Genomic DNA, 7,853 nt, shown 5'->3' on the forward strand with positions numbered 1-7,853 from the left:
ACATTCAAAGTCAGACATGTTACTGGTATTGCCCAACAAGCAAGCAATAGTCTGTAAGTATCACATTAATTTTTTTGTCTTACCACTATTGAAAAATGATGTTATTATATTTTCTAATTGATGATATACCATGCAGAGATTGTGGACTTTTTGTTGCTGCATACGTTGAATTTTTGAGTGATGGACTACAAGTACCATCTTATGGAATTAGTTCTGAAACCTTCCGCATGAGATATGCTTCACTCCTATGGAACTATGGGATTTTAAAGGCTCGGAGTAGCTATGTTAGTAACAATGAAGACCCACCTAAAAAATCAAAGTTCGATGAAAATGTTGTATTACCACCATTTATTAGATTGATGGTTATGTATACCACTGTGAATTACCTTTTTGTTGATAAGTTGTATAAAACAATTGGTAAAGTGTTCATTTTGGCTGATAATATTAATATTAGTGATTATTATTATTTTTATTTTGTTGGAACAAATGTCAATTATGATGGAAAGAAAGAAATGTGGTGTCTGTGACAACTTATATAACCTCTGTTGTAAAACCACCACAGAATTATCTGCATGTGCCCCAACAGAAAGGATATATGTGGCAACATATGTCATAGAAATAAGATATGTGGTAACATATGTCACAAAAAGGAGATATGTGGCAATATTATATTGTCACCAATTGTTCATTTTTGCTGATAATATTAATATTAATGATTATTATTTTATTTTATTTTATTGTTGGAACCAATATCAATTATGATGGAAAGGAAGAAATGTGGTGTCTGTGGCAACATATATAACCTCTATTGTGAAAAACACCAAAGAATTATCTGCATGTGCCCCAACAGAAAGGATTTATGTGGCAACATATGTCACAGAAAGAAGATATGTGGTAACATATGTCACAAAAATGAGATATGTGGCACATTAGATTGTCACCAATTGTTCATTTTTGCTGATAATATTAATATTAATGATTATTATTATTATTTTATTTTGTTGGAACAAATGTCAATTATTATGGAAAGGAAGAAATGTGGTGTCTGTCGCAACATATATAACCTTTGTTGTAAAAAATACCACATAATTATCTGCATGTGCCCCAATAGAAAGGATATATGTGGCAACATATGTCACACTTTGAATTGTCAAAATTCAAAAAAAAAAATTAAAATGGTTTAAAACAATCGTCCCTTCATTTTTCCCTCTCACCTCTCTCTCCTCTCCTCTATAAAAGGTCGTTGAAGGAGAAGGATCAAAAAGGCAATGAAAGGAGCAGTCGGCGCTTCGCCGAATAGTTCCGCAAAGCAGTATTATACCGCCCAATGGTCCAGAACGTGAAGATGCTGAAGGCAAGCATGGAACGGCGATGAGACAGACGAAGGGCGAGTCGCCGAGTCAATTGACGATATCGACTAACTTCGCCGAAAGATCCGCCAGCGCTATTTTTTGAAGACTATAAATACTAAACTTATTGTTAATTTTTAGAGAGTCGAACATTTATTTTAATTTCCAGAATAAAATAGTACTTTTTGGATATTTTCTCTCAAGTTTGGAGAGGACTTTTGGGAGACTTAAAGAAAGAAGGATTTCATCTTCCCCAAGTTGGAAGTGGGTCTTCTCCATTCTTCTTACTTCAGGAAATGGCATAGAACCAGAAGGTCGACTTTCATGATTTTTCATTAGTAAGTCATTATGTTGTTCAGCAACAAGGAGATGTGAAATTAATTCTAGAATATTTTTTAAATCCCATTTCTCGATATTGCTGCTGCAAGAGCATACTCGAGGCAGGAAAAGTGGAAAATGTTTTCTCCAGCATATCATGGTCAGTGATATTTTCTCCGCATAATTTTAATTGTGAGATGATTTTAAACATGGAAGAGTTATACTCACTAATAGATTTAAAATCTTGAAGTCTCAAATGAATCCAGTCATAACGTGTCTGTGGAAGGACGTCCAACTTCAGGTGGTCATATCTATCTTTTAAATTATTCCACAACACCAGAGGGTCTTTAACAGTGAGATATTCCATTTTTTAAACCCTCATCAAGGTGATGACGGAGAAATATCATTGCCTTAGCACGATTTTGATTCGATGCTTGATTTTTTTCTTGGATGGTGTCTGCCAGACCCATCGCATCAAGATGAATTTCTGCATCAAGTACCCATGATAGATAGCCTTTTCCCGATATGTCTAAAGCAAGAAATTCAAGTTTAGAAAGATTTGATATTATTTACAAAAGAAAAAATTATACCTTCGAGGCTTTTAAAGTCTTTACTTGAATTGGCAGAAACTCGTGCTGATAACGTGTTATAAAATAATTACTTAGCAAACTAAGATTAACACACTAAAAGAAGAACAATAGAGAGAGTAATGTATTGTATTTATTCCTTCATTCGTTATCTCATTCAAATGAAGTACAAGGCCTTTATATAGGCAATGTGAAATGGGCAGTGAATGGCTGACACAAGCCATCCACTACTTTGCACAAACTGTGCACAATTTCCACAATTTCAACACTCCAATACACATACTATCCACATACCATATTGTGACATCCACACATTCACAATATATAGGAGTTTATAGAAAGGCAGGGACAGATATAGGATTTATAATACAGAAAAGGGTAAAATTATTTTTAAACTATGCAAAATTAAATAAAAATAACCTCACTTATAATTTGATCTAAAAATACCCTTATTATTAATAATTGGAAATGATATGATGAACTTTTATACTTGTATGCATTTGTATTCTGAACCCTCCTACCTAACATTTTGTCAACTAAACCCTTAAACTCGTTAAAACACTATATTTTAAACCTTTTTCTCATAAAATCTTTGTGTTTGTAATCCAACCTCTTACTCATGTAATTCCATGTCATTTTTCAGTTACATGTCAGGAATTAAATATTAAGAAAATAAAAAAATCAAATATCTTTTTTAAATTTAAAACTGGCATTAAGCCCTTAAAATAAAATCAATTCACAACAGACCAGGCCCAAAAGTGACCTGGCTCAAAACAATTAAGCAAAACAAAAATATAGGCAAGAGACTAAACATCTGCATAATTAGGAAAGTAGGTAGAAAGCTCCACCCATTCATCTTCCTCAAAAGATTTGCTCTACTGTTAACTTGGTTTTGCAAAATCCTCCTCTGCTTCGATGCTCATCCTCAACTATCTGCTCAAAGCTCCATCTCTAAGGTAAGTGTTTAATTGTTCTTCCTCTTTTCTTTAGATCGATGGAATGAGCTTCTAAGAAGCTAATACCACCATCAGATCAAAAGAATCGATTTAGAAACAATACAAATTGACCTTATGATGCCAATAGGTTTCCAAGTCTTAATAGTTAGAGCTACATATCGGAATTGGTGGATCTATTGTTTGGATACTCCTACCATTAGCACCCCAAGGTCTCACTGGGTGTAGGTGTTTGCATCCAATGGAATCACTCCGAACAGTAGGTATCACCTTTTCCTTTATTGTAACTCCTTACTCTAATGTTACAACGGAACCCAGTGCACAAATTAACTTCTTTGCATCATGTTTTCGATGTTGTCTGTGAAGCAAACTTTGTAAACATGGTCAATGTTCTACGTCTCGATTCAAACCATCTGCAACATTTTCCAGTAAGTCCAATGGTTTCCACTCTATATTCCTCTTTTATCAAATTTTAAGTCAATGGAGTGAGCTTTTTAAGCTAATACCACCAATCGATCAAAACGTTTCAAGGGGAGAGTGTTTGATAACCATTTGAATTTTGTTGCAGGATTTACTAACAGAAACACTGAGATCACCAACTAACGGATGTAAATGCCCATAAACAGGAACTTCCAACATCTATAGTAAGTTACCCTACTGTTACTGTTTTGCATAACCCGTTACAAAAATATTGTTGTATCTTCCTTGAATTCTGATATCATGATTCTTGATTGGATCTTCTGATGTGTGGTGTTCCTTCTTTATCTAAATTTAGTATCCTTCTTTCTGTTGTTGGAATTTCACCAAAGTAATTAAATTGAAAATCACCTGCAAAATCAAAAACTAGGTTAGTAAAAAAATCAGCGAGAGCTCTTATGGAGTTGACCTCCATTGTCACACTCCATGGGACCTCCCAGTTCCCCTGAAGAATTTGCACCATAATCCAAGAATCTGATTCTATAATGATATGTTGGATAACATTGTCTTTACAGTAGAGTAAGCACTCTCTTATTGCTGAAACTTCTGCTTTAAGGTTGGTAGTGTCCTTAATTCTTGAGCCTTTTGCAACTACCAAGTCTCCTTCCCCATTTCTAATACAAAAAGCAAAAGAACTAGGTCCAGGGTTCCCTCTTGAGGCACCATCAGTGTTACCTTTAAACCAAGGATATTGGGAGGGGGAACCCATTTTACAATTCTGGTTACATAGGCAGTTCTATTGTTCTGCAAAGCATCAATAATATCTATCCATCTTCTCCCCTGTATATTTAAATTGAATCTGGCCTTAACAAACATCAAAATAGTGTCATTAACTTCCCAGTACACCTTCCTTTCGTGGTATGAGCCACCATGTAGGATTGTATTTCTTCTTTTCCACAAAAACCAGAGTAGGATGATAGGAAGTACCTTGAAAACTTCTCGTAGCTTACTATTACCTTCAATATTTCTCCACATTCTCACACTTTGCTTCAAGTTAAATCTTTGATCAATAATACCCGCTGCCCTACAGTAGTGAGTCCACACTCTATCTGCCACCTCTCCTTTGAGAAATAAATGTTCTATTGTTTTTCTATCTGGATTAGCACAACATCCACAATCTTCAGAGATATTAGGATTCCACAAATGCAAAAGAGTTGATACAGGAACCTTACCCAACCAGATTCTCCAAGAAAGAAAAGAGAATTTGAAGGTTAATCTTTTACTCCATATTGCCTTTAGATCTTCATTTACATCTGCTCTTTGCCTCAAAATTTCCCAAGCACTCTTAGTAGTGAATTTGCCAGTACTATTTTAAGGCCACCATGGCTTGTCCATTACATTCTCAAATTGAGCAAATCCCATAGTATCTCGAACATGTTCAATGACATGTTCTGGGATTACATCTTTCATTGCACCATAATCCCAACCATCATCTTTAAAGAAATCACCAACATCATTTATAGGGTGGCAAGATTGTACCTCTGTTGAATGAAGAAATATAGGACCAGAATTGGTCCAGTTATCAAACCAAACTGTTGAGGTTCCACTTCTTGGTTCCCACCACAAAAAAGACTCAATTTTTTCCCTGTTCTCCAACATTGCTTTCCACACTTGAGATCCACCTTTCCATCATACCAATGTAGGAGTCTGTTTCTTGCAGTATTTATTTCATAAATAATTAGACCACAAATTAGTTTGTGTCCTGAACCTCCATTACAACTTAGCGTACATTGCTTGAGAAACATCTTTTAAGGATCTGAACCCTAAACCCCCTTCATCCTTTGGCAAAAAAACAATATTCCATGCACACCAGTGTTTGATCCTTCCTGTCTCTTTGGAATGCCAAAAGAATTTTGCAAATATTCTTTGTAATTCTTTAAAAATACTTTTAGGAGGAACAATAGCTGAAACAACATAAATTGGAATGCTCTGTAGAACATTTTTTTAGTAAAACCTCCTTTCCTCCATATGATAAAAGCCTACCCTTCCAAGCTTGGAGTTTAGTCCTTACTCTGTCCAACAAATCATCATAGTGCTCATTCTTTTTCTTTGAATGTGTAATGGGACATCCTAGGTACTTAAGAGGAAAAGATCATTTGGCCATTCCTGTATCCAATTCCATCTGCTGCACAACCTCCATAGGAGAATTTTGATGCATATAGAAGAGACTCTTATCCTTATTCACCTTTTGCCCTGATTCCTGCTCATACTCCTGCAAAATCATCATAATCTTTCCAATAGAGTGCTTATTAGATGAGGCAAAAATGATAGTGTCATCTGCATATGCTAAGTGATTAAGGTTTGAGCTCCACTTAGGCATACCATAACCCATAAAGGCATTATCTTCAAAAAAATGATTAAGAGCTCTGGTTAGAACTTCAGCAGATAAGATAAATAAAGCAGGGAAAGGGGATCCCCTTGTTTAACCCCCCTAGTAGAATGAAAAAAACCAACGGATTGGCCATTTAACAGAATAAAGTAGTAATTATTAGATATCAATCTCCAAATCACATCTACTACCCCATTACAGAAACCCATCTTTCTAAGAATCTTCATTAAAAAAAAATCAAGATACTCGGTCATAAGCCTTGGCCATATCCAGCTTCAAGATTACATTAGAAGGTTTTCCTCTTTTCCCTAAATCAGCAACAAATTCCTGTGTTAAGAGCACATTCTCAATGATATTTCTCCCTTTGACAAAACCAGATTGGTTAGGAGAAATCAATTTGGGAAGAATATTCTCCAATCTATCATGTACAATTCTTGATAAAATCTTATTAACAAAGTTACTCAAGTTAATAGGCCTCAGGTCTGAAAAAGACTGCACATTGTCTTTTTTCGGGATGAGTACTAGATTAGTATGAGTAATAGACTTTGGGAGGGTGTTTCCTGCAAAGAACTCTGCCACCATTCTACCCACATCAACACCTACTATATCCCAGCAAGAGTGAAAAAACCTTTCTGATAATCCATCTGGACCACAAGCATTGTCACCATTTAAGCTGAAAACTGCCTTCCTTATTTCTGATTCATCTGGTATTGCCCCTAAAACTGCATTGTCTTCCTCTGTAACTAGTTCTGGAATGTGATGCAATAGTGGAAAATCAGATGCATCCCTCTCTTGAGTAAATTGTTTCTGATAATAGTCTATTGCTTCATTAACAATTTGGTCTTCTTCCTCTACCCAACAACCCTGCTCATTAAGAATTCTTGTCACCTTCAATCTATTTCTTTGCCCTTTCACTATGCTGTGGAAAAACTTAGTGTTTCTATCTCCACTTTCAAACCAATCATATCTAGCATTCTGTTGCCAGTAGCTTTCCTCCAAATGTAGATATCTGGTGTACTCAGCTTTAGCTCTTTGCATGACTGCTCTATTATCCTGTGAGGGGAACTCTTCAAATAGTTTCTCTCTCAGTTTGGCTATCTCTTCCCTGATGAGTAGTTGTTGAAAGACATCCCCATATGTCTGTCTACTCCATATAGTGAGAGCCTTTTTCACCTGCTTGATCTTCCTTTTATAGTCAAGAAAAGGGTTATTTGTAAAGCTTGAATCCCAACCCCTCCTAACCATTTCTTTGAAATCTTCATGCTCTGTCCAAAACTTTAAGAATTTGAAAGGCCTTTGGAGCCTGCTATTTCTGTTCTCACAGCTAAGTAGCAGGGGGGCATGATCTGAGCCATCTCTAGTCAGATGTTCCACTTCTAAATGAGAATACAATCCCTGAAACTCAAAGTTCGAAAAAACTCTATCAAGCCTTTCGAAGATGCAATCATCACATGCTATACCATTCCACCAAGTAAATGGGCTACCCTTATATTGAATTTTCAAAACATCACAGGCTTCAACACAATTATTGAAATCTTCAACATCAGCAGCAACCACTGGGATCCCTCCTATCTTTTCTGCACCATTCAAAACAGCATTGAAATCTCTTCCTAAGATCCAGGGCCTGCTGATTCCATTGGACAGAGAAAGAATATCGTCCCACCATCCTCAGATTTTTATCACACTTTGCATAAACAATAGGCACCAAGAAAGAAATACCAAGTGTCTGGCTGCACAAATTCAGGGATAACTGCTGCTCAGTATCACTAATCAAAGTAGCTAAGTAGCTGTAAAACTATGGTTCACAAGCAACCAAATTTTGCCATTACAGTTGTGAAAC

General features: G+C 35.9%; 1 long non-coding RNA gene across 1 annotated transcript; it reads left to right on the plus strand.

Moving 5' to 3' along the window:
- Positions 1 to 3,050: 3,050 nt before the first annotated feature.
- On the plus strand, positions 3,051 to 6,244 carry LOC102600062 (uncharacterized). Its single transcript, XR_367892.2, has 4 exons — positions 3,051 to 3,210; positions 3,338 to 3,470; positions 3,574 to 3,635; positions 3,776 to 6,244. It is a non-coding gene; the product is annotated as an uncharacterized lncRNA (long non-coding RNA).
- The last annotated feature ends 1,609 nt before the right edge of the window (positions 6,245 to 7,853 follow it).

Source organism: Solanum tuberosum, unplaced genomic scaffold (assembly GCF_000226075.1).
Source record: "Solanum tuberosum cultivar DM 1-3 516 R44 unplaced genomic scaffold, SolTub_3.0 scf00193, whole genome shotgun sequence".
Lineage (NCBI taxonomy): Eukaryota > Viridiplantae > Streptophyta > Magnoliopsida > Solanales > Solanaceae > Solanum > Solanum tuberosum.